The sequence below is a fragment of the Stegostoma tigrinum genome, chromosome 16, assembly GCF_030684315.1.
Source record: "Stegostoma tigrinum isolate sSteTig4 chromosome 16, sSteTig4.hap1, whole genome shotgun sequence".
Classification (NCBI taxonomy): Eukaryota; Metazoa; Chordata; class Chondrichthyes; order Orectolobiformes; family Stegostomatidae; genus Stegostoma; species Stegostoma tigrinum.
The window spans coordinates 27,573,436-27,600,974 of NC_081369.1; the positions used below are offsets into that span (position 1 = coordinate 27,573,436).

The 27,539-nt window shown below is 42.8% G+C and overlaps 2 long non-coding RNA genes across 2 annotated transcripts in view; one reads left to right on the forward strand and one right to left on the reverse strand.

The window, feature by feature from the left end:
- The window catches only part of LOC132210621 (uncharacterized), a 61,762-nt gene extending 49,307 nt beyond the window's left edge, over positions 1–12,455 (forward strand). The window contains exons 2-3 of the long non-coding RNA XR_009446758.1: positions 10,643–10,741; positions 11,007–12,455. This is a non-coding gene — a long non-coding RNA (uncharacterized LOC132210621). The remainder of the gene's footprint in view (positions 1–10,642; positions 10,742–11,006) is intronic.
- LOC125459993 (uncharacterized) overlaps positions 1–22,195 on the reverse strand; it is a 31,470-nt gene extending 9,275 nt beyond the window's left edge. Inside the window, exons 1-2 of the long non-coding RNA XR_007249148.1 lie at positions 22,125–22,195; positions 6,754–6,867 (exon numbers count right to left, since the gene is read on the reverse strand). This is a non-coding gene — a long non-coding RNA (uncharacterized LOC125459993). The remainder of the gene's footprint in view (positions 1–6,753; positions 6,868–22,124) is intronic.
- Positions 22,196–27,539: the final 5,344 nt, after the last annotated feature.

Consider the following 27,539-nt stretch of genomic DNA (forward strand, 5'->3'; position numbering starts at 1 on the left):
TGGAGGTGCGGCTTGGGGTGGGAGGAAGAGATGGGTGAGAGGAAGAACAGGTTAGGGAGGCAGAGACAGGTTGGACTGGTTTTGGGATGCAGTGGGTGGGGGGGAAGAGCTGGGCTGGTTGTGTGGTGCAGTGGGGGGAGGGGACGAACTGGGCTGGTTTAGGGATGCAGTAGGGGAAGGGGAGATTTTGAAACTGGTGAAGTCCACATTGATACCATTAGGCTGCAGGGTTCCCAAGCGGAATATGAGTTGCTGTTCCTTCAACCTTCGGGTGGCATCATTGTGGCACTGCAGGAGGCCCATGATGGACATGTCATCTAGAGAATGGGAGGGGGAGTGGAAATGGTTTGCGACTGGGAGGTGCAGTTGTTTGTTGCGAACTGAGCGGAGGTGTTCTGCAAAGCGGTCTCCAAGCCTCCGCTTGGTTTCCCCAATGTAGAGGAAGCCACACCGGGTACAGTGGATGCAGTATACCACATTGGCAGATGTGCAGGTGAACCTCTGCTTAATGTGGAATGTCATCTTGGGGCCTGGGATAGGGGTGAGGGAGGAGGTGTGGGGTCAAGTGTAGCATTTCCTGCGGTTGCAGGGGAAGGTGCCGGGTGTGGTGGGGTTGGAGGGCAGTGTGGAGCGAACAAGGGAGTCACGGAGAGAGTGGTCTCTCCGGAAAGCGGACAGGGGTGGGGATGGAAAAATGTCTTGGGTGGTGGGGTCGGATTGTAAATGGCGAAAGTGTCGGAGGATGATGCGTTGTATCCGGAGGTTGGTAGGGTGGTGTGTGAGAACGAGGGGAATCCTCTTAGGGCAGTTGTGGCAGGGGCGGGGTGTGAGGGATGTGTTGCGGGAAATATGGGAGACACGGTCAAGGGCATTCTCGATCACTGTGGGGGGAAAGTTGCGGTCCTTAAAGAACTTGGACATCTGGGATGTGCGGGAGTGGAATGTCTTATCGTGGGAGCAGATGAGGCGGAGGCGAAGGAATTGGGAACAGGGGATGGAATTTTTGCAGGAGGATGGGTGGGAGGAGGTGTATTCTAGGTAGCTGTGGGAGTCGGTGGGCTTGAAATGGACATCAGTTACAAGCTGGTTGCCTGAGATGGAGACTGAAAGGTCCAGGAGGGTGAGGGATGTGCTGGAGATGGCCCAGGTGAACTGAAGGTTGGGGTGGAAGGTGTTGGTGAAGTGGATGAACTGTTCGAGCTCCTCTGGGGAGCAAGAGGCGGCGCCGATACAGTCATCAATGTACCGGAGGAAGAGGTGGGGTTTGGGGCCTGTGTAGGTGCAGAAGAGGGACTGTTCCATGTAACCTACAAAGAGGCAGGCATAGCTGGGGCCCATGCGGGTGCCCATGGCCACCCCCTTAGTCTGTATGAATTGGGAGGACTCAAAAGAGAAGTTGTTGAGGGTGAGGACGAGTTCAGCTAGGCGGATGAGAGTGTCGGTGGAGGGGGACTGGTCGGGCCTGCGGGACAGGAAGAAGCGGAGGGCCTTGAGGCCATCTGCATGCGGAATGCAGGTGTATAGGGACTGGACGTCCATGGTGAATATGAGGTGTTGGGGGCCAGGGAATTGGAAGTCCTGGAGGAGGTGGAGGGCGTGGGTGGTGTCACGTACGTAGGTGGGGAGTTCCTGTACCAAAGGGGAGAAAATGGAGTCCAGATAGGTGGAGATGAGTTCGGTGGGGCAGGAGCAGGCTGAGACGATGGGTCGACCAGGGCAGGCAGGTTTGTGGATTTTGGGAAGGAGATAGAAACGGGCCGTGCGGGGTTGGGGAACAATGAGGTTGGAGACTGTGGGTGGGAGGTCCCCTGAAGTGATGAGGTCGTGAATTGTGTTGGAGATGATAGTTTGGTGCTCGGGTGTGGAGTCATGATCGAGGGGGCGGTAGGAGGTGGTGTCGGAGAGTTGGCGTCTGGCCTTGGCGATGTAGAGGTCAGTGCACCATACTACCACTGCGCCACCCTTGTCTGCGGGTTTAATGGTGAGGTTGGGGTTGGAGCGGAGGGAGCGGAGGGCTGCCCGTTCTGCGGGGGAGAGGTTGGAGTGGGTGAGAGGGGTGGAGAGGTTGAGGCGGTTAATGTCTCGACAGCAGTTGGAGATGAAGAGGTCGAGGGAGGGTAGGAGGCCTGGGGGTGGTGTCCAGGAGGAGGACTTGTGTTGGAAGCGGGTGAAGGGGTCAGTGGAAGGAGGGTTAGGTTCCCGGTTGAAGAAGTAGGCATGGAGGCGAAGACGGCGGAAAAACTGCTCTATGTCCAGCCGTGACTGGTATTTGTTGATGTGTGGTTGTAGGGGACAAAGGTGAGCCCCTTGCTCAGGACTGACCGTTCGTCCTCAGTCAGTGGGAGGTCTGGGGGGATGGTGAAGATGCGGCAGGGTTCAGTGTGGCTGTCTTCTCTGGGGTTGCTGGCTGTGGAGGTTGTGGGCGGAGCGATGAGGTCATCGGCCGTGGGCGGGGTTCCGTCGGCGTCGGCCGTGGGTGGGGTTCCGTCGGCGTCGGCCGTGGGCGGGGTTCCGTCGGCCGTGGGCGGGGTTCCGTCGGCGTCAGCCGTGGGCGGGGTTCCGTCGGCGGTTGGAGTATCGGGGTGGGCGGCAGCAGCTGCGGTGAGGGTGGTGTGTGAGGTGTTGTACCTGGACGTGGAGGTGGTGACTGCAGCAGCGGTTCCAGAAGTTCTGTGGCTGGCGGAGGCGGATGTGACGTCATCGGTGGGGTCTCCGGCCGTGTCCTCATGGTCAATGGCGGCGGGTGCATGGTGGGGGAGGGGCAGGGACAGAGTCGGGATTTGGGAGGCGCAGGAATCCTCTTGTGGGTGGCAGGGGCCAGTGAGTTGGTTGTACTTACGATTTTTGGTGTCCAGTAAAGCTGTGTGAAACTGGGTATTCAGTCTGTGGATCCTGCGGAGGATAAAAAACAGCAGAGGTCCTTTGCAGGTCTGGGAGAGGGAGGCTCTGAGCTGGGGCAGGCTGGATTGCAGTGCCTGGAGGTGCCGGTGCATGGCTGCGAGTGTCTGTTTCAGGACTCGCAGGGAGAAACGCTTCTGAAGGGTCTGAATATTCTGGGTGTAGAGGTGGTCACGGTTGGGGCCAAATTGGGAAGGCTGAAATGTGGACTGTAGTCCCTTGGGGATGATCTGGTTCCGTAGGCAGGTGCTAAGGAAGGTGATGTGGCTGTGGTACCTGGTTTGCTTAAGGACATGGTCAAGCAGTTTCAAGGCCGAAGAGATTACAAGAGAGTTGCAATGGGAGAGAGATTCCCTGAGGTTGGTCCGGAGGGAGGAGGGTAACTTCTTCAGGTTAGGCATCACTGGAAGAGGCTTCGCAGTGGGGTTAAAATAGTATTAGAGATAATGGGAACTGCAGATGCTGGAGAATTCCAAGATAATAAAATGTGAGGCTGGATGAACACAGCAGGCCAAGCAGCATCTCAGGAGCACAAAAGCTGACGTTTCGAGCCTAGACCCTTCATCAGAGAGGGGGATGGGGAGAGGGTTCTGGAATAAATAGGGAGAGAGGGGGAGGCGGACCGAAGATGGAGAGGAAAGAAGATAGGTGGAGAGGAGAGTATAGGTGGGGAGGCAGGGAGGGGATAGGTCAGTCCAGGGAAGACGGACAGGTCAAGGAGGTGGGATGAGGTTAGTAGGTAGGAGATGGACGTGCGGCTTGGGGTGGGAGGAAGGGATGGGTGAGAGGAAGAACAGGTTAGGGAGGCAGAGACAGGCTGGGCTGGTTTTGGGATGCAGTGGGTGGAGGGGAAGAGCTGGGCTGGTTGTGTGGTGCAGTGGGGGGAGGGGACGAACTGGGCTGCTTTTGGGATGTGGTGGGGGATTCCTACAGACTAAGGGGGTGGCCATGGGCACCCGCATAGGCCCCAGCTATGCCTGCCTCTTTGTAGGGCCTCAAGGCCCTCCACTTCTTCCTGTCCCGCAGGCCCGACCAGCCCCCTCCACCGACACCCTCATCCGCCTAGCCGAACTCGTCCTCACCCTCAACAACTTCTCTTTCGATTCCTCCCACTTTCTACAGACTAAGGGGGTGGCATTGGGCACCCCGCATGGGCCCCAGCTATGCCTGCCTCTTTCTTGGTTACGTGGAACAGTCCCTCTTCCGCACCTACACAGGCCCCAAACCCCACCTCTTCCTCCGTTACATTGATGACTGTATCGGCGCCGCCTCTTGCTCCCCAGAGGAGCTCAAACAGTTCATCCACTTCATCAACACCTTCCACCCCAACCTTCAGTTCACCTGGGCCATCTCCAGCACATCCCTCACCCTCCTGGACCTCTCAGTCTCCATCTCAGTCAACCAGCTTGTAACTGATGTTCATTTCAAGCCCACCGACTCCCACAGCTACCTAGAATACACCTCCTCCCACCCATCCTCCTGCAAAAATTCCATCCACTATTCCCAATTCCTCCGCCTCCGCTGCATCTGCTCCCACAATAAGGCATTCCACTCCCGCACATCCCAGATGTCCACGTTCTTCAAGGACCGCAACTTTCCCCCAACAGTGGTCCAGAACACCCTTGACCGCATCTCCCGCATTTCCCGCAACACATCCCTCACACCCCGCCCCCACCAGAACCGCCCAAAGAGGACCCCCTCGTTCTCACACACCACCCTACCAACCTCTGGATACAACGCATCATCCTCCGACACTTCCGCCATCTACAATCCGACCCCACCACACAAGACATTTTTCCATCCCTACCCCTGTCTGCTTTCTGGAGAGACCACTCTCTCCGCGACTCCCTTGTTCGCTCCACACTGCCCTCCAACCCCACCACACCCGGCACCTTCCCCTGCAACCGCAGGAAATGCTACACTTGACCCCACACCTCCTCCCTCACCCCTATCCCAGGACCCAAGATGACTTTCCACATTAAGCAGAGGTTCACCTGCACATCTGCCAATGTGGTATACTGCATCCACTGTACCCGGTGTGGCTTCCTCTACATCGGGGAAACCAAGCGGAAGCTTGGGGACTGCTTTGCAGAACACCTCCGCTCAGTTCACAATAAACAACTGCACCTCCCAGTCGCAAACCATTTCCACTCCCCCCTCCCATTATTTAGATGACATGTCCATCATGGGTCTCCTACAGTGCCACAATGATGCCACCCGAAGGTTGAAGGAACAGCAACTCATATTCCGCTTGGGAACCCTGCAGCCCAATGGTATCAATGTGGACTTCACCAGCTTCAAAATCTCCCCTTCCCCCGCCACATCCCAAAACCAGCCCAGTTCGTCCCCTCTCCCCACTGCACCACACAACCAACCCAGCTCTTCCCCTCCACCCACTGCATCCCAAAACCAGTCCAACCTGTCTCTGCCTCCCTAACCTGTTCTTCCTCTCACCCATCCCTTCCTCCCACCCCAAGCCGCACGTCCATCTCCTACCTACTAACCTCATCCCACCTCCTTGACCTGTCCGTCTTCCCTGGACTGGCCTATCCCCTCCCTACCTCCCCACCTATACTCTCCTCTCCACCTATCTTCTTTTCTCTCCATCTTCGGTCCGCCTCCCCCTCTCTCCCTATTTATTCCAGAACCCTCTCCCCATCCCCCTCTCTGATGAAGGGTCTAGGCCCGAAACGTCAGCTTTTGTGCTCCTGTGATGCTGCTGGGCCTGCTGTGATCATCCAGCCTTACATTTTATTATCTTGGATTCTCCAGCATCTGCAGTTCCCATTATCACAGAGTAAACAAGGTTTGTTTGTTTGTGAGGTCAGGCCTGAACGTTAATTACAGCCTGAATATTAATTAAAAAGTTTGTAACAGACACCATGATCCCAGGAAGAACAATGTGTTTAAAGAGACAACAGCAGTTGGCTATTAAAGATCAGTACCTGGAAATTGGTTCTAGCAAATCTGAAAGAGACCTTATATCCAAGCAAATGGCAGTACTTGAATGGGAACTGAGGGTTTGGAAAGAGGTGATCAGTCTATCAGGTGGAACTAACTTTACTGTTATACCTTTGAACCGTATTTTCTAGGACAAAGATCTACAACACTGCTGAGACAGTGCAAAGATTTGAAAGCAACTAGCCTAATCTGAGACACAAGATTCCAGAAGCCGAAAGTGTATAAAACTGAGTCACAAGCATAGATGCCTTTGCGTGGCTGAACTCAGAAGGTACCCCTGATCATTTTGAAAAAGAGTAGCCAAAGAGTCCATACTTATGTCTGTGAGACAATGCAATATGAAAATAATTTAAGCAATCTGGCCAGTTTTGTTATTTTCTTTTATTTATTCCTTAACTGCATTGTTTCTCTGTCTTTTGCATGAAAGGGCATGATAATAATGTTTCAGGTTTAAAGAACAAGATTAATCAGCTCACTGTTGTTTAATTTTCTAATGCTGAACATATTATGTAGTTAATAAATTGTTCAGTCTTTTGTTTAAGATACAAAACCACAGTCTGGAAATTGGTTGTTCACAAATTCTGGAGTTGGTTTTTCAAAACTCTGCTTAGGAACCATTGGAGTGAATATTTGGGAACTTTGGTAGTTTAATTTCACTGTGTTGCGAATACAGGCATAGGAAGGCTAATTTGATTTGACTGTCTGTCTCTGTGTTATTGCAGTAATCTGCATGTGATTTCACTATTGCTCTGTATAGCTATAGGAAGACTGCCTTACTTTTATGCTCTAAACACATTGCACTAAATATAATGTTCTATGTTTAGGTACAAGGACACCAAGGTCTTTATGTACCCCAGCATTCGCTGGCCTCTTACCAGTTAAACATTGACTTACATTTTGTGGTGGCCAGTGTAGGTGGGAGGTGGACATGGGACTCTGCAGAATCCCCTTCACAGCAGACTCAAAAGACATTGGCTGGGAAATTGAAGATTCTGCTGGTCAATTCCTCTACAACAGAAACAAATCTCATTTAAAACAGAGAATTCAGAAGATTCTAATAAAGTACATAGTTACTTAGGAAACGTTAGGCTATGAAATAAATGGTCTAACTCCAGAGTAATTACTCAACTGACCCCATACTTCACTCACACACCCCTAAGTACACCTCCCTCGGATGACTTTCACTGCCTTTCCCCACTCCCTCAACCTGACACCCACTTCCTCACTCCACACCCAATATTTCATCCCACCATGCTGCCAGACCCAACCATACCACCTGGATTTGACACTCACCCTCCATCCCCTGGCTGGAACAAAAAATCTCCTGCCCATTCCAACCTACCTTAAATACTGGATAACTTACATGGCACTCTTATCACCTTGCACCCTGGCACTTGACCCACTTAGCACCTACCCTCTTTCAATGTGATATCTTAAACACCTGGCTCCCTATTCCCTACCCAGGTAGCCCCCTCCTTATTTGATATCCTGATACCCTACTCACATGGCACCCTTGCCCTACACATGGCACACTAGTTACCTGGAAACCAGGCACATTACCCACATGGAACTCTACATATCTGGCGACTCTATCCCACTCATCTGGTTACCTGGCAACCCCTCTACCCTACTAACTGCCTCCCTACCAGTCTAATACTCTACCCCCCTGGCAGCCGAACATCATAATTACCATTATGTACAACTTCCCTACTTTTGGAAGGCTCTCTCGAGTTTCCAAAAGGGTATCCTAGCTGTCTGAAAGGAAGCACACTGAGAACAGATCTCTTTAACCTGAGTCTAATCTCCAAATTCTGGCTTCCAAACACCAGGAATTCCAAAATAGGAATTCAGTATGGGCAGCGGATAATTACATCGCTGTTCGTACATATGCAAGGTGTGCTTAAGAAATTGTTAACTCTTTTGTTCAAGGTACAAAACCACATCAGGAAATTAATTATTTGCAAATCCTGGAATTGCTTATGCAAAAGTCTGCTCAGAAACTATTGGAGTGAGTATTTGGTGTCTTTGGCAGCCCAACCCCCAGTTCTGCCTCCCTGAGAATTTTTTTTTCTTTATTCATTCATGGGATGAAGATGTCACCGGCTAGGCAGCATTTATTGTCCATCCCTAATTGCCCAGACAGCAGTTAAGAGCCAACCACATTGCTGTCAGTCTGGATTCACATTTAGGCCGGACCAGGTATGGATGGCAGTTTCCTTCCCTAAAGGACATCTGTGAACCAGATGGGTTTTTCTGACAATCGACAATGGCTTCACAGTCATCATCCGATTCTTAATTCCAGATATTTTTATTGAGTTCAAATTCCACCGTCTGCTGTGGTGGGATTTGAACCTGAGCCCCCAGAACACTATCTGGATCTCTGGATTAATGGTCTAGCGATAGTATCACTAGACCATTACTTCCCCCTTGGTCTCAGGATTTATGACTTCTTCCAATATTTTGACACAAAAAAGAAAATTTTCATCATGGTGTAAATCGAGGGTCTTTGTGTACTCCTTACTGCTTACTCTCCTTCCTATCTTTGTAGCATCAGTATTTTTGACAAAATACATCAGTCCCTTCATCCAACTCACTAATATAGTTCATAAATATTTACAAACTGAGCACTGATTGCTGCAGCCCCAGTTACAATTTGCCAATTTGAAAATGCCCTACTATCCCAAATCTTTGATTCATGTTAGTTAATGAGTCTTAAATCTATGCTAAAAGATCACCCACAATTCCATGAGCATTTATCTTGTGTAGTATTCTTTTATGTGGCATCTTATGGAATGTTACATATAAATTTTTTAAAACACTACATCTACTTGTTACCCATTATCTGGCCAAATTCTCACATCCTCAAAGAAATCTAACAAATTTGTCAAACATAAATTCCTTTCTGTAAAACTCTATTGACTCTGCTTGATTGTATTATGATTTCCTAAATGTCTTGCAAATGCTTCTATAATAGTGAATTCCAGCGTTTTCCCTTTCATTGACATTAGGCTAATTGGCCTCTAGTTTGCTGAATTGTTGAAAAGAAGTCTGGCTTATCAATTCATTAGGATATTTGCAGAATCCAGGGACCTCTGGAAGATTAAAACCATTAGTTTTCCATATTTTTTTTCTCTAGTGATGATGATTGATTTAACTTCATGACTCCCTTTTGAATTGACTTCTTACTATTCTTAGGATACTTTCTGTGTCTCTCTTCTATGAAGACAAATATAAATTACTTCTTCTAAATTGATATTTATCATTATTAATGTACTAGTCTTATCCTCTAAGGGACCACACTAACATTAGCTAATCTTTACCAGTTTGTATACTTGCAGAAGCTTTTACTGTCTGTTTTTATATATCTTACTGGTTTTTATCAATACTGTAATGTCTCCCTTCTTACTTGGGTAGAGGCATGATAGAGAGCAAGTCGATCCATGCTGCACCCAAATTCACATTCAAACATAACGGAATCCTCAGAAGATGGCACGGGTCTAGATTCAGTTTGCAATTAACCTACTGACCATGGATAAATTGGAAATAAGAAAGTGTGGAGCTGGATGAACACAGCAGGCCACACAGCGTCTTAGGAGCATAAAAGCTGATGTTTCGGGCCGAGACCCTTCATCAGAAAAAAGCTTGTTGCTGCATATTTCACATACTGAAAGTAAGTGAAACTACATAGGCGACTTACTGAAAACAGAGTTCTTCCACTGGATGAATGGCTCCCATCTTACAAAAAACTAAGTCAATCACTATCACTATGCAAATGAGCTTGCCCAGGAAATCCTTGTTTATATACCTTTCCATCCCATATGATGGCACAAGATTTTTTTCCATTGACATAAATGTTCAAATATGCTTAATCAAAAGACACATTGTGCAAACTTCATCAGGCAGTACGTAAACTATCAGTGTTTGTAACTTTAAAACATGTCCTCTTGAACTCGTCTTTGGATCAATTATTAGCAGGAAGGTAAAATTCAAAGAACAGTAATGGATTATTCATTGGAAACTTTTGGAATAACTGTAGTGCAAACTCTGAAAGGTATAAAGTTGAATCAGGCGGCACTGAGTTAATTAAAGCTTTGGAGAGCCTATTCCAGCACAAGGTTTTAATTAACTTAAAAGCTTCTGTTTGAATAGGCCATACCGAAGATTGGACTATAACATCAGAAGCTAATTGCTCAAAATAGCATTCAACAAATTCAGGTAGCATGCTTAGAATATTGTTATATCAATGTTAGTACCCACTGGCTAATCAATAATGCTGCATTAAACACAAGTTAAAAGAGAAAACAATGTGTAATAGCGTGTCTATTAGCATTTGAAAATGATTAACAGCTCAAGTCAGTCCTTTTGATGTTTTTGCACACAAGGCATGAACTAGGCTTTTCTCTTTCAACCCCCAGCCACCTTGCTTTACATTTCCAACATTTTCTATTTGATTTCCATGCTGGCAGATTTTCTATATATTTCTGGAACAAAAGACATGCTTTGCCTTCTAGACACTCAAAAGAAAAATATTACATTTACGTTATCACGTTTAATTTCCTTTTACTCATATTACCACTTATACTGAAAAGGAAGCAGTTTATGCATGCTCCTATTTCATTCTTCTTTTCCAATGCCTAATTCTATTCCATTGTGATAAGTGAAATAAAGGATATCAGCAAAGTATGCACATCATAGCTTAAAAGTTATGCATCGTGACAATGTGAAATGCATTGTACCAACCAATAGCCATGAAAGGTATTCTCATTAAAATTTTCTTTTTCAGATCTACTTCTGCTCATTGGCGTATCCAGTGGAAAAGTAGCTTAAGAGTTATGCATCGTGACAATGTGAAATGCATTGTACCAACCAATAGCCATGAAAGGTATTCCCATTAAAATTTTCTTTTTCAGACCTACTTCTGCTCATTGGTGTATCCAGTGGAAAAGTTCCTGTAAAATCTGTGTAAAATGGTAATTATTAATTGGTGGATTAATTTAAAGACAGCATTTCAGAAATAACTCCTGGCTGAATTTCACAACAGAAGGCACGTAAGCAACAATGAATGTCTCAAGTCAGTTGGCTCTCAGTCAACTTGACTGGATATCCATGAATGTTTTCATGCTGCTTTACAAAAATGTCTCATACAGGGCAGAGAAGATACAGCTACAATTTCACTGATTGTGACCTGCAGCATCTCATTGATGAACCTGAACAGGGGAGAAGCTGAATACCACCACTTATAGAACATGAAGTTTCTGAAGAAGTACTGACCCAAAACATCAACTTTCCTACTCCTCTGATGCTGCCTGGCCAGCTGTGTTTCTCCAGCTCCAAACTGTGTTATCTCTGACTCCAGCATCAGCAGTTCTGACTCTTTCTGACAAAGTTCTCATCACTGTGATTGCAAGCATGCATTATATAAAGGACAATGACTTGACCGGAGCATACAAGTGAACTTCCCTATTGCCAACTTCCCTTTCTTCTTTGGAGGCCCTGGATTTGAAGTCTGGATGATGTTATGTAGACGTTGCTTGAAATGATTGAAGCCCCTGAGAGAGTAATGTGAAGAAATGGGGGTCTGACTTTGTGAATAAATAAATTGCAAACCATTAGCTGTTACATAACCCGTCAACAGAAAGCAATATTTGAAAAAAGGGCTAAGTGCATTTTGATGAATGTTATTCCAAAGGTGGAAAAATAAGTTGCCATCCCATTACTTCTGTTCTAATGTGGCTGACATATATGCTTAAACTATAGCTTGGAATACAATAATAGCAACTTGCACTGATGCACTACCGACAACATTGTGAATCATCCTAAGGCACTTTACAGCTGTGGTAACAAATAAAATTTGACTGAATTTCTTTTGAACAAAAGACTAAACCAAGTTCTAAGTATTGTTTAAAGGACAGGGGAGAGCGAGAGATGGTTTACAGAGGGAGCTCCAGAGTTTATGAGCCAGCCAGTTGAAAAAAGGGTCATCAATTGTAGAGCAAGTAAAATAGGGCAAGGATATGAGGCCAGAAATGTAGAAGCTCAGAGTTCAGAGAGGGTTGAAAATGTTACACAGATAAGGAGGAGAAAGGCTATTGAGGGATTTGATAACTAGAATGAGAAACTTATAATTAAAGCATTGTCAATCCTGGAGTGAATGTAGGCCAGTGAGCTCAGAGAAATGAGTGAATGAGATAGCTAATTTGTTCAATGTGTGTTAGGATACAAGCACCAGATCTTAGTATGAGCTAAAATTAATGAAGGGAGATGATCGCAGGAGGCTGGCTCGGAGAGCGTTAGAATATTCAGGTCCAGGGGTAACAAAGATGAGGGTGAACATTTCAGCAGCTAATGAGCTAAGGCAGTGGTGAAATTGGACAACATTACAGAGGTCCAAACTGTGGTGTTGGTAATGGCATAGTATGTTTGGGAAGTGAACAGCAGCATGTCTTTTAAAACATATATTACACATAGGCATGATGCCAGTTGTTACATACACCAGTTTGTTTTGAAATTATGTTGACTGTAAGTAGATTATACCTGACAGCAAAACCACAGTGGAAAACAGCTGTGCTTGTCTTCAGCAAAGAATTGCATTATGTGCGTAGACTGTTTTATTGATAGGATAATCATTATTAAAATGTTTTAATTGACATTTTAACCACTGCAAAATCTGTTTTGTGTTTAAAAATATCCTAGAGCCATAAAGTGTATCCTATTTACAAATTAAATTCAATTTTGATTGACTGGCTGGCTTCTCAACAAATCGAAAAGCAATTTTTATTACTTTAAAAAAATGTTGTTCATATGTACAGAAAAGAGAGTTGTAATTTCATAAGATTAAGAGTACTTTGAGGAGCATTAAAATAATTCAGAGATATCTCCGCTAACTTGTTTTTCCCGAAGTCTTTAAATCGTTATCAGCATAAAGTTCTACAGTCAAAACAAGCCCTGAAAATTGAACCTAACAATCAGCAGAAATCTGGCTAATATTCCCTGACTAAATTAGGGGCAATCAATCCCATTGCAGTGTATCTGCCAGAGTTGAGGCCGATCAGACTCACAGAGCTGATATTTCATCTCCCAGTGGGTACTTCGATGCCATTCCTGCTGGCGAATTTCACCAGGACAGGGATGTGAAGGGCACATTCTGATTCAACAAGACTTGCAGATTGCTTATGTTGTCCCAAGCAAGCAAACTGAGTGGAGGTTGGAGCACAGCTGGGAGCCAATCATGGCTTAGCCAGAAATTCAGTTAGCCCAATGAGGAGGTGAAATGAGCTGAGGATCACTTGACCAATACGATACAGGTAATTTTCTTTTATGCAGTCATGGGATGTGGGTATCACTAGCTAGTCAGCAGTATATTGCCAATCCCTAGTTGCCCTCGACAAGGTGGTGGTGATTTGCCTCCTTGAATCACTGCAGTCCATTTGCTATGGGTTGACCCACAATATCCTAATGGATGGAATTCCAGGATTTTGACCCATCAGCAGTGTAGTAACGGTGGTATATTTCCAAGTTAGGATGGTGATTGGTTCAAAGGGGAATTTGCAGCTGGTGGTGTTCCCATGTACTGTTACCCTTGTCCTTCAAGGTGGATGTCGTTATAGCTTTGAAAGGATCTGTCTGAGATCTTTGCTGAATTCCTGCAGTGCATCTTGTAGATAGTACACACTGCTGCTACTGAGCATAGGTAGTGTAGGGAATAAATGCTTGCAGATGTGGATATGGATTGATTAATACAAGGAGAAAGGGCTAAAAGCCAGTCAACGCTAGGGTTTGTTATCTCCAGTCTTTGCAAGGACATAGAGAGTAGAGAGCAAGACCACCAAACATAATTAGAGGACCAGGTGAGCAAACATGGGCAGCAGCTCACAAAGGGGCATGACTATCAGATTTTTAGATCAACAATAATGAGGAACAATACAGCCTGTAGGAAAGCTGGGCATCAGGAGGGACACACAGCTGATGGGACATATAGGGCATATCATAATCATAGGATCTGCTGGAAAAGAAGGAGTTACTGTGAGATGACTGAGTGTTGCGGGAGAGTAGGATTCTTGAGGAAACTGGTCAAAGAGATTTGTGTCACTGTAGCAGGAGATCTCAAACCTCACATTACTGTCCTTCCAGTAACTGTCAAAGCTGCGTCAAATGCTACACACTGATCTATATCTCACAGATAACCTTTTTTAATAAAAGCTGAACAATGCATTCAATTCCAGACCAAAGGAGCCTTCCAGGCAGAGACAAAAATGAGGTCCACCTCCATCACTGGATTCTCACAGCTCCAAAGTATTGTTAATGGCTCAACAAAAAAGCAAAAACTGAGGATGCTAGAAAGCTGAAAATTGCAAGAGAAACTCAGCAGGTTTGGCAACAGATGTGGACAGAAAGCAGAGTCAATGTTTCAGGCTAAGTGACCTTTCTTCAGGACCCACAGATCTGCTGAAGCTACAATCATACCCAGACTGGTTAAGCGGCTGCCAGAAATACTGTCTTGGCAAGTCTTATTGTGATGGTTGGCTTTACTCTCCATGACATAAATCTAAATTGTTGTGAGTACACATTGAGCGTCTCTAACTATGCTGGCTAACATGTATTTTCACAGTACAACAGCATTGTTTTATTTTCTGTGCTCTGTTCATGGCCAGGTGAGTGATTTGATCTTCTTGCCTCAACCCTTTCATCAAGACCCAGGAAGAGAAACTGCTTCCCACAAAGATATGAGAATAGGATGCCCTTCCAATGTTCATGACTAAGGCAAAAATTATCTGGGCAACGTTCCTGTGGGACAGAATTACAGTCTGTACTTCTGGGCCTAGAGGTCCTGATCCAAGTCTTACCTGGCCCGGAGGTGTGTAATAACATATCAAAACAAGTTGACTAATAATAATTTTCAACATTAGAAAGCAAATGGTACAGTGGAACAGTGATAACACATCTATCTTCTGATCCATATTCAAGTCTAGCCATATGATGTGATGGTCACAAAGTTAAATCAAAACAGGTTGATTATTTTATTTTAAATTGACATTCGATTGGAGAGGCAAATGAAAGAATGGGACTAAAGCAGTTGGGAATAAGACAGGCTGTGATTAGCGCTGTTTGCTTATATGCAGGTTAAATGCTCTGTCTTGAAAAAAAGGTTGACCTTAATCATAGAACATGAAACAGAGCAGTACAGCACAGTACAGGCCCTTCAGTCCACAATGTTGTGACAACCTATTATCCTATTCTCTAAGATAAAATTACCCTGCATAGCCTACTTTTTACGATCATCCAAGTGCCTATCCATGAGTCATTTGAATGTCCCTAATGTATCTGACTCCTCTACCACTGCCGGCAGCGCATTCCACACACCCACCACTCTCTGTGTACAGAACCTACCTCTGACATCTCCCCTTTATCCTCCTCCAACTACCTTAAAATTATGCCCCCTCATAATAGTCATTTCCACTCTAGTAAAAGGTCTCTGGCTATCCATTCTATCTATGCCTCATCATCTTGTATATCTCGATCAAGTCACCTCTCATCCTTCTTCTCTCCAATGAGAAAAGCCTTAGCTCCCTCAACCTTTCCTCATAAGACCTGACCTCCAGTCCAAGCAGCATCCTGGTAAATCTCCTTTGCACCCTCTCTAAAGCTTCCATATGCTTCCTATAATGAGGTGACCAGAACTGAGCACAATATTCCAAGTGTGGTCTAACCAGGGTTTTTTGGAGCTGCAGCATTACCTCGCAGCTCTTAAACTCAATTTCCCTGCCAATGAAAGCCGACACACCATACACCTTCTTAACAAACCTATCAACTTGGGTGGCAACTTTGTGGGATCTACGGACGTGGACCCCATGATCCCTCCGTTCCTCCACACTGCCGAGAATCCTGCCAATAACCCTGTATTCTACATTCGGCCTTCCAAAATGAATCACTTCACACTTTTCTGGGTTGAATTCCATCTGCCACTTCTTTGCCCAGCTCTGCATCCTGTCAATGTCCCGTTGCAACCTACAACAGCCCTCCATGCTATCCACAACTCCACCAACATTCGTGTCAATGTCAAACTTACTAACCCACCCTTCCACTTCCTCATCCAAGTCATTTATAAAGATCACAAAGAGCAGAGGTCCCAGAACAGATCCCTGTGGAACACCACTGGTCACCTAGCTCCAGGCTGAATACTTTCCATCTACTACCACCCTCTGTCTTCTATTGGGCAGCCAATTCTTTATCCAATAGCCAAATTTCCCTGAATCCCATGCCTCCTTACTTTCTGAACGATCCTACCATGGGGAACCTTATCAAATGCCTTGCTAAAATCCATGTACACCAATTCCACTGCTCGACCTTCATCAATGTGTTTTGTCACATCCTCCAAGAATTCAATAAGGCTTGTGAGGCATGATCTGCCCCTCACAAAGCCATGCTGACTATTTCTCATCAAATTGTGCTTTTCCAAATTATCATAAATACTATCTCTCAGAATTCTCTCCAATAGTGTGCCCACCACAGAAGTTAGACTGCCATAAATTAGATACTTTCTTTAAAAATATATCAGTCCATTACTTCTCAGCCAGTCATCAGAATGAGCTATCTCCTATAATCCCATTCACTCATCTTTCCCTAGATGTTTCCATGTTTGGTTTCGCAAATATTTATTCATCTCATTTCTAAAAACTTTGAAGATTCTGCTTCCACCACTATTTAGCATATTTAATACCCTAGTAATGATTTGTTCATCAAAATTCTCCTCATCTCTCTTTTGTTCATGATCTTAAATCATTGTTGTCTATCCCATACTACCCAACAAAGGGAAATAGTTGCCTTTTCCAAATTACTTTAACTTTTTAAATCAGAAACGTTATGAGAAAAATCTGAAACAGGTCGGACTTTAATTGGATCTCCTGGCTCAGACATAAGGACATTACCACTGTGTGAGAAGAGCTCTCTTAGTCTCTTGTTTTTTTCAATTTGCCCTTTTGTAACTAGAAATGCTGTTATGCACAACACTGAATGCATTTTTCCCCTTACTAAATCACCTGTATTTTTTTGTCATCTATTAACAACCATCAGTAATCATTCATGTTTTCCAGTTGATTACTTTGCGTGCTAAGCTGTTGAGAGCAATGCAAACCATTAAAAGTGAGGGAGAGGTAGGAAGAGGGGGAGGGAGCGAAATCAAATTGGATTTGGAAGGGGTGCTCTCTCAGTCTCTCATTATACCACTTTATAAGAAAAACATGAAACAAATTAAACCAAATTAAGCCAAATAGTTCCTTCGAGAAGTATTGTAACTCAAGGAAACCTACTAAATGTAACTAAAATTTGATACAGTGGCATAATGATGCACTCAAACCCCTATTTGTGCCCACTTGTCATGCAAGACCTCAAGCATCTCAGTGGAAAGTTTCTCTTTATACTGTTTTGAATAAAACCAAGTAAAACCAAATTAAAATATGAAAACCCCTTAAAGGGGACTGTAACAAATGTCAAAACAGAAATCAAATTTATGAAAGCGAAATAAAAATTGGGTTTAATGGAGTAGTAATACACTCCAGGCCTCAAATGTATTAGTGGAAAGTCTTTATTTTCTAATCAATCTGTTCAACAGATTACAGACCTCTGAAGCAGATGTGATGTAAACTCCTGGCTCAGAATCAGGAGCACTGACACTTTGTCACAAGAACACCCTCAACATACTTGTTCAAAGCCCTCTATAATGATGAACATCAGTGTTATACCATAAGACCGTAAGAAATAGGAACATGAACAGGCCATCCGGCCCTTCAAGCCTGATCCGCCATTCAACAGGATCATGGCCAATCAACATTTCTCATGTTCACTTATCTGCTTTTCCCCCGTAACCCTTGATTCTACTACTGATTAAAAGTCAATCTCAGCCTTAAATATACACATAGGCTTTGTCCACACCGCTGTCTGCAGCAAGGTGTTCCAAAGACTCACAACCTTCTGAGAGAAGAAATTCCTTCTCATCTTAGTCTTAAAGTGATACCCTTCATCGGAGACTATGCCCTCTGGTCCTAGACTCTCCCATGAGGGGAAACATCCTCTCAACATTTACCCTGTCAAGCCCCTTAAAAATCTTATTTTCAGTAAGATAAATTCTCACTCTCCTGAACTCCAGAGTCGAGTCCCAGCCTAGAGCCTTTGCTCATAAGGTAATCCCACCATCCCGGTGAACCTTCCCTGAACAACTTCCAATGAAATAATTGTTGTATGGGTTTAAAAATGCCATTGTACTCTGTGTCCTTATATTTAAAACCTGAGAGGTTTTAACAATTTTAACAGTTTTAACAATTTGTGAATCTGAACTCTATGTAAAATTGGTCAATGCATATTCGTGTAATTACTGGCTGATAGCAAATTTACCTCAGTTTCACAACATAATTCATTTTCTTTTCCATTGATGACAGCTACATGTCAATCATTAAAGCTCCTGGAAATTAGTTAATTATTTTCTAGGGGGTGGTTATGGTTTGTTAGGCATATTTTCTGTGATGCTAACCAACTGCAACAATGGCCATTGAGTGCAATGTTAAGGTCAGTTTCCAGGTGAGGTTCTCCATGTTATTTCATACCCTAGGTGAGGAGGGCTGAACTGGTTCCCTCTTTCTAATCACCTGGTTCGTTACAACAAGGTTAAGACTGCACTCTATTCTCCAGTCATGTTCGCAGTCTGGGATAACTCCTGGAAAATTACAGTTCAGTTTGTTTCATTTCAGTCTCATTTCATCCCTTTTAAGTGCATCACTTTGAAGGTCCCACCACACCTCATCTAGTGTGATATTCCAGGGACTTTCTCTCCAGGTAACCATTGAATTTACATCTGTTGTCAGTTTAGCTATCTGTTTCTTCTTTTAAAAGAACATGTTCGAATTAATGTTCAATGTACCTTTAGGTGATCTGGTTATTTTAACTAATTGATGGGATGGGGACATCAGTGGCTGGGCAAGCATTTATTGCCCATCCCCAGTTTCCTTTGAGAAGGTGGTGGTGAGTTGCCCCTTGAATCACTGTACCCCACTAGGTTTCATGACGCCAATCAACTCAAAAGATAATTTTACCTCTATTTAAACTCTTTAAACTTACATTTAATGGACAGCAAATTTTCAACTTGCTGCATATTTCAGTCAATGTACCTTTCCTTGTCTTATAGCAATCAAAAGGAGGCTTTTGGTTTCTTGCTGCAATTTATTTTTCCAACACCACAGATTAACAATTTGTATATGTAATAGAAAGGACAAGTTTAAAAAAAATCAAAATTTAAACCTGCAATAATCCTTAAAGCAATAATACCAATGTCAAACAGCAAAGGACATCATTAGAAATGTCAAATTCAATGTCTGCATGAAATGGTTTGACAGGGCAACCAGTGTTTTTTTTAATGGGCTTTACACAGAACAATAGGCTGCAGAGATTTTGATTTGTTGCATTCTAAAAATTACTTAGTTTTTCTTTGCCTGAAACAGGCAAAGTTTTTACTATCAATGAAAATAAATTAAATAGTATCAACTGCGATTAAATCTTCATTTGAATTCCAAATTGATATGCAGCTATTGCTGTTTCAACTGATTATGCGATCTTTAATGCATTAGCTGTTCAACTATAACACTCAACCATATTTCATTAGCACTGCCTTATCCTCTCAGCAGATGTACAATGCGCACAGACCAATCTGTACTTGTCTTGAGAATTGTCAGGTTAGTACAGTACAATCATTTTAATACCTAACATTGGCGGTCCTCACAACAAGAGAGATTACTTTTTTGTTATGATCCTTGGATGTCAGATCAGAAGAAAAGGGAGATTAAAACAAATATGAATTTAATTAAGAGACTCTGCTTGCCTGGTGTGGGAACAGGCCAAGCCTGGCTGTAATAGAATGCCCAGCATCAGGGCGTCCAAACAAAATCAAAGGTGTCTTGCTTACCACTTACTGCTCTGATGATCTATATCATAACTACAGCAAAAGAGAAAAAAGAAATCATTCATTCCTTTTGATCTTCTTTGCCTTAGAAGCAACCTCTTTGTTGCGTGGAATAGGGCCAAAGTCAATTCAATTTTCCTTTGCTGAACTTTGTGCAATGCTGAAAGTTAGTAAGAAAACTGTGAACTAAAATTTCCTGTGGTTCATCTACACACCATGATATGAAGTAAGCAAATGAATTTTTAAAGAAGTTTTACTCCTTTGAGTCATTGCATCACCTTATCGGGGGTGAGTGTTGAATATGAATTTGCAGGTCAGATGATTTTACTTCTGCACATCTTTCTGTTTCCATCTATCTGTTGTTCGAAGAAGCATGAAGGTGTAATTTCTTTCAGAATTTCTTTTGAAATATTACCCAGAGAATGACGACTGCTGCTTTCCTCCTGTTTTTTTTCTTCAGCAATCCCTTTATCTGGCTTTCATTATGGGTGTGCTGAGCCTCTTTTGTGGGGGAGAACTTCAGGGAGCCAGTCACTTTCTCAGCCCTGTGATGTTCCTTAAGATTAAAAAAGACCTTTGAAGCCTCTACAGTTTTCTGTAAGCCCCGTGGTACAGAACCTCTGAAAGACCGAAGCCATCTGGCAACTTGACATAAAGAAGAAACAAACTGATTGAAACTGTTTCTTCAAAGCAACAATAGCTGGCTGGCAGATTTGTTGATTTGTGTTTTGTCTTTCATGTGTCACACTCAAAAGTCACCAGAACACCTCAGCAATTGCAAAGAAATGATTGGAAAAATCTGCCCAGATTTCTATCACGACTGAGGGCTCATCGCCACAATCAGTAACAGTAATTAATTTAACCTGCTGAGATCTGATCATTAATTACAGATAATAAACCCCACTTGGTGTCCATAATAAGACCCGTATTCTCCAATACAGTTATTCTACTTCCTCAAAAGATAATCTGACAATAAATGTTTAAAAAAAAGCAAAAACATTTTTATATGCTGTCTCCAACTGACTGCTAAATCTTTTAAGATGAGAGTGAAACATCAGGATCTAAATCATACACAGTGCTAGCTTTATTTGATCATGTGTTGTCAAGGCACTGCCAATTGACTTGTATTTTTGAAATGTATTTTACAGCTTGGCTTTTTCTTCCAACAGCCTAGATTTTATTTATGTGATTCTCTCATGCTGCAATCTATCACATTATAAAATGCCAAATTCAGAAAATCTGGGCAAATTATACCTTATATTGTATTAAAATACAATTTTAAAATAAATTTTAATTGACATTAAATAACACCCTCATCTTAAAAGATAACTCCCAGATTCTCATTTTAAATCAATACAAGTATCTCAGTTTTCAGGAAAAATGGCTTGCTTCAAAGCAGCTTCTCATTGCTTTGAGAAACTTCCCCATTACAGATGTGACCTTACTATGGCTATCATTGAAGAGGCAATTTTGAAACATCAAATTACAAAAAAAAGACTACTATAATTCTCTTACCCACTACTTTCCCACTGCTACCACCCAACTGATCAAGTGAATTTTGTGTGCTAAGATAAAAATGATATAAATAGGGCAGGGAAACGGAACACTTTTCCAATAAGAAACACACCCAAGTCAAGCAAAGCATGATTAGATGCAGAGCAAGGCTTCCTTTACAACCTGTATTCTGTCCTAGCTGCATCAACCTTAGAAGAGTGTACTGCAAATGCTCCCACTTGCATTTTCTAGTCCCATACCAATTTGTAACATTTTTGAATGAAACTGCAAGTAGTGCTGAGTTAGAAGCAGCTTAGTACAATAGATAAACATTAACCAGGAACAGAACTGAGACTTGCTATGCTAGTTTCAATTAGATCTTTTATATCAAAAAAAATGATGTATTTTGAATACATCACATTTAAAGTGAGCTCAAATCAAACTCTCTGAAATGAAAGGCATTCACGGGATAATATGTAGTGTAAAATTTGCTGGTATCTAAGTTTCAGCACCAGTTAAAAATAGATCACAAAAGATAGATCTAATATGGCCATCATTACATGATTACATATTGTGTAAACAATAAGCGTTTCCTAATATGGTTCTAGTATCATTTTAAACCTGGTTGTTTTAAGTAGATTTTTATTTCCTTAAAACTTTGAACCTTCGCTGGATTGTAATTCTCGATATCCTTTCATGCCTCAAATAAATTTCTGTTCTCCATGTGTAATTAGTTGATGAGAGCAAAAACTGTAGAAGAAGAGATGTTGGTAATCTGAAATAAAAACAAAAGAAGTTAGAAATACACAATATAATCAGTACTCACTGTGAAAGGATCTCTCATCAAAACTGTAAAAGTCGAGGCCTAATAGGTATTAAGCAAGAGCAGAGGCAGTGAAAGTTGTGGAAAGTGAAGCAAAGAATAAAAGGGAAGCTGTGAAATATGGCACAAGTCAGAAGATGAAGCAATAAAAGGTATGACGACATAAAGCAAAAGTACATAGTAATGGAGCAAGTAGTGAAACAAAAGGTAAATCTAAAGAAGCTATAAAGAGCAGTTGCAGAATTATTGTGAATAACTGCAGCGTGGTGGCTCAGTGGTTACCACTGACGCCTTACAGCATTAGGGAGGTGGGTTCAATTCTAGTTTCAAGCCACTGTCTGTGTGGAGTTTGCACATTCTCCCCATGTCAGTGAAGGTTTCCTCTAGGTGCTCTGGTTTCCCTCCCCAGTCCGAAGATGTGCAGATTAGGCAGATTGGCCATGCTAAATTGCCCAGTGTGCAGGGTAGGTGGATTAGCCATAGGAAATGTTGGGTTCCAGAAAAGGGTGGGTGAGGTGCCCTTCAGTTGGTTGGTATGGACTCGATGGAGCTTGCTTCCATGCTGTAGGGATTCTATGAATTGCAGTCTGGGAGCCGATGTGAAAGTGGTTAATCTCAGTGTTGACTATGAGTGTGCAAGCCACTTCAATCATTGAGCAGCTCAGTTTTCATATGACATCTGTAAATAAGCTGAAGACTAAAACCACTGAAAACAGTGATAAAGATAATACTGCTAATTTTTTTTTCTTCTTTACTCATTACAAATTGCATACATTACAGGAATTGCACTCAAAAATTTCCTGCTTTACTGGACACAGATACTAAATGGGAAACCTGCTGAAATACTCAGGAACTGATATATGTAAGGGGGGGAAGGGAAAAAAGTGTTTCTCTGTCGGTACAATTCTGTTATGCACTCACATGTCTATTGTTCCCATTTTAATGAAAATCTGAACCGATTTCCACTGAAGCATTGTACGCCTATTTTTATGATGCAACACATTACATAATGCAGGTCATCATCATTAAGAATGGTTATGTGTAAATGATGTTGTATTGATATTGTCGCTGTACTCGACAGACAAGCTAATTTTGATGCAGTACAAATAGAACTTACAGACGTAGAGGAAACTGTTGAGCTTCTGAAACCTATTCCAACATTCAATTGGATCATGGTTGGTCTGTACTTTAAATCCAATCACCTGCCGTGATTCCCTTTTTTTACTTACACCTTCATTTAACAAGGTTTCAGACTCTTTTATTGTCCTCTAACCATAACAAGGTAATGCTTGAAGGCATGTTTCAAGTAAACCATTAAATTGATATTTTCCCCCAGTAAACCAAAGTCATCAGGTGGATATATTTACCTTCAGTTATTGAACACAATATCCTTGAGAATGTCCTGGTGCTGTGACTAAAACAAATTATAAAATACTTTATAATGGGATGCAAAATAGCAACTTTGAATTGATTCTGCTATCTGATTCAGTAAACAGTAATTCAACCCAGGATCAAAACCTATGTGAAATAAGGAACTTTTATCACTACAATATTAGAAAGATCATAATGAAAATTTATTGGCTTGCCTTTTAGACTCTGAGGACAATCTTGTCAAAGTTGTGATTTGTTGTATACAACTGCCAAACTTGATCTAGATACAACATGTTCAGTCATGTTGTAGCACACTCTGGAGCAGGTGCAAATTGAATGTAGGTCTCTTGGCTCAAAGAAAAGGACACTACCACTACACCACTAGAGCTGTAAGAACTTGCTTTTTTTCGGATTGTTAGGCCACTGAACAGATTATATTAATTGTTTCTGTTCTTGTTATCAAGAAAGGTTATCAAAGTGGATGTTTTTGGCAGAATATCTTTTACTGTTGAGTTGGCAAAAGCTATATATGGTCTGTTTTAATTGATTAATAAAATTAATTCAAACATGTCCATATTAGATTGCACCCCCCTTAATAGAAATTTTGGACTGAGCCACAAAGCTAATCTCATCCTAGTTTCCAAGTTAATGTCTCAGGTGACTTAGCCAAAGATTGTTGGGATTTTAACACACTTTAATCTCCATCATTAGTCTTCACTCCTCGAATGCCTTTGAATGCTTTTTGCTTCAGTTTACATAATGCTAAGAAATTGTGAATTCAGCCCCATGTTGCAAATCGGCATTGACTGACAACCATGACAGGAATTTTGGTAGCACCACATTGGACTGAAGTTTATCTACTCGATATGCTGGGAATGGTTAATGGAAGATATGGTATTTCTATGGTGCCGTGGAAGCGAGTGGGATCAATGTGAGTTTGGTGCGTAAAGGAGTGTATTTTTTAAACTTTAAGAGGTAATTTCTTTCTGTAAAATCTAGTACTGCTCATTTGCAATTATATTGCATTTAAATTTCCTGCATTTAAGTTTCCTATTCCTTTTCAGACTTAGGCAGGATGAAGGTGAGATCAGTTAATTAGGTGATAGCACTAAACTGGATTTATAGCCCACTTGAATGGCACCACACCCACAAATATCCACTGCCACCACCACCAGCACTCAGTAGCAACAATATGTATCATCTACAATATGTGTAGAAATTCATCAAAGATCCTCAGACACTTCCAAACACACAACTGCTACCATCGAAAAAATCAAGGTGGGTAGATACATGGGAATCCACAAGCTGCAAGTTCCCCTCTCAGCCATTCAACACTCAGACTTCGAAATTGTCGCTGGGTCAAAATCCTAGAATTCATTCCCTCATGGCATTATGGGACTGTCTGTAGCACATAAACTGCAGTGACTGAAGAAGGCAACTCACCACCACCACCTTCTCAAGGGCAATCAGGGACAGGTAAAAAAAACTTTTGCCTAGCCAGAGGCGCCTGTGTGCCACACGTGAATTAAGAAAATTCACTGCATGAATTCCACTTTTGAAAGCTGTTGCCATGTATGGAACCTGGACCCATACATGTTGATGAAAGATTAACGGTACGTTACCGGAAGCTCAAGCTTTAGGGGCTTAAACAGTGAAAAAGCATGTGTCTTTCTTTTGGGTCTCAGAGAATGTAAATTGATGGAAGAAGAGCTACCACAGGATTGGAGACAAGGGCAATGGTACCTTCCAGTGACCAACCACCTGATTCTGATCGCTGCCCGCAATTCCCCCCAAGCAAAGGTAAATGTGGGCCATGCTCCACTTTGGCAGGCAGGTTGCCATGGTTTCCCAGGGCAAACCAGGCACTTGTCTTACCTTCCAGGAAGGTAGGTAATTAAGCAGGTGGTGAGTTAAGGCCTATAAATGGCCATTAATTGACCAATTAAGATGCTAAATTAGTTGCAGGGCAAGAATGTCAGCTTGTGGACCTTCTTATCCAGTACTAAATTGTTAAGGTGGCAAGGAGGGAGGATGTATGTTTTTGGAGTCACATAACCCTCTCTCCACATTACTTTCTATCGGGGAGGAATTAATCATACCCTCAGAATGCCACATCATATTTGGTCCTGACCGTGCAACAGCTCTGATACTCACACTTCAGTGGGACCAGAATGGGAGATAATTGGGTTTTCACTTGGCATCTCGCACATCACAATTGAGTAAGAGAAAATTGAGAAGACAGAGAGAGGCACGGATAGTTGGTGTTAGAGGACACTTCTAGTTCTACTCATCGGGTCATCAAGGCTGAACCTCAGTGGCCATCCACAAAGAGGATGCTTCTGGTGCAAGAACAACAAATGTGCAATGTATTGGCAAGTCAGCAATTACAAAAAGACTGTATCACCTACACCCCCCAGATGGTTCCCAATGTACATGGAGGAGCTTCTATACTTTCTCACTTTGTGAAACACTCTGCTAGTAACAATACATGGCAGTATAACAGTGCTGGAATTAAATTTTTTTAAAGTCTACAAATCCTTGGAGGGTTCTGATCCATCATCTAATATCTAACTGGCTTGTGTCCCAGCGGCGTAGGTGCTGGTGGGGCAGTCTTTACAGTTCTGCTGGGTACCAGATCCCAGAGGACCTCAGTAAAAACATCTCCACAGTCACAATAAGGATATGAGTAGCCTGTCTCAAACCCTACTAATGCCACAGAGACTAAGCAATGTAGAAGTGCTAGAAAGAGGAAAAGTAAAGATTTTAGTTGCACATGAGTAAATTACGCTGTGTTAGCTTCATAATTTACTGTTAATTTTTGACACTTTTTTTACAGCACTTTCTAATTTACTTCCATTTTGGTGGCAAGTAGCTTTTTAACATGTGCAAAGTGGGAAGACATGGATTAATGTTTCTAAAGGAATGTGTTTCAACTGCAAAACCACTTTGTGTGGTGTCATATGTGGACTGGGAGGTGATCAGGTTTTATATGTGATAGTTAAATGGGTGGACTGTGTGAACCTTGCAGTAATGAGGGCACCCTGAGCACCAGTGAGGGTTGTTGTTGTATTGGCCACACTGCTCTTCAACCTACTCCCTGAAATCATCTGGCGATGGTCTGTACTTTGATCCAGCTATAAGTTCAAATCTTACTGCTGTGCCGTGTTGTACAGGATTTAGGACAACACAATCACCCAGGAGACCCTGACTGGTAAATATTGAAGGATGCTCACAAGCACCTTAATTGGGTCTTCAGCATACCACTAGCATGATCAATGACACATCAGGCTACTCCAGAGCATTCACTGAATCCCTGCTGGGTGTCCCCAGCAAAAGCTTATCCTTTGCTTTTACAGGCTGTGAGCTGGGTATGGCATTGTATAAAGCACACCTCTCTGCCAATCCTTCTACCCTAACAGCTGTAAATCAGTAAGCTGGAGCAGCTCGTGCTTTTCTTTCTCCTGCTAGTTCTTTTGCTGCTAGAGCAAAATCTTTTATCTCATCTTTTTATGTTCATGCCCTGCTGATACTGGTCATCTTTGGCAGTCCAAAATAACACAGCTTAAATAGTACCCATGCTCTGATAGATCAGATCAGCAAAGTATAGATAAGACTTATAAAGTGTAGGTAACACAAATCTGTAAAAGTAACATCTCACAACAAACATTATGAACAAAGCTTTTACACAAACAGCCAAGAACTTTGCTATGAATTTGGTAGCACTTTGTAGCATATTTCCCTGTCATGCCTTTACCACCCTTAATTACCTTTGTGGCCATCTTGTTTTCACTGAATGATTGTAAAGACCTGGAAGCTAAATTGCAGGGGCTATGTTAATACAAATTACATGATTAGAAGACTGGGCCAGATTTTGCAGTCAGACGAGAAGCAACAATGCTGTTACTAATCTTGAATGAAGTCGCCAGCTAGGATTAGACAATCACTGTGCAACAGGATATTCTTTCCTGATGGCAGTTTAAATCTAGCACTATGTCAACTGGATCTCCAGAGAATGGATGTGATAGCAATAAACTAGCACCAAGGCAA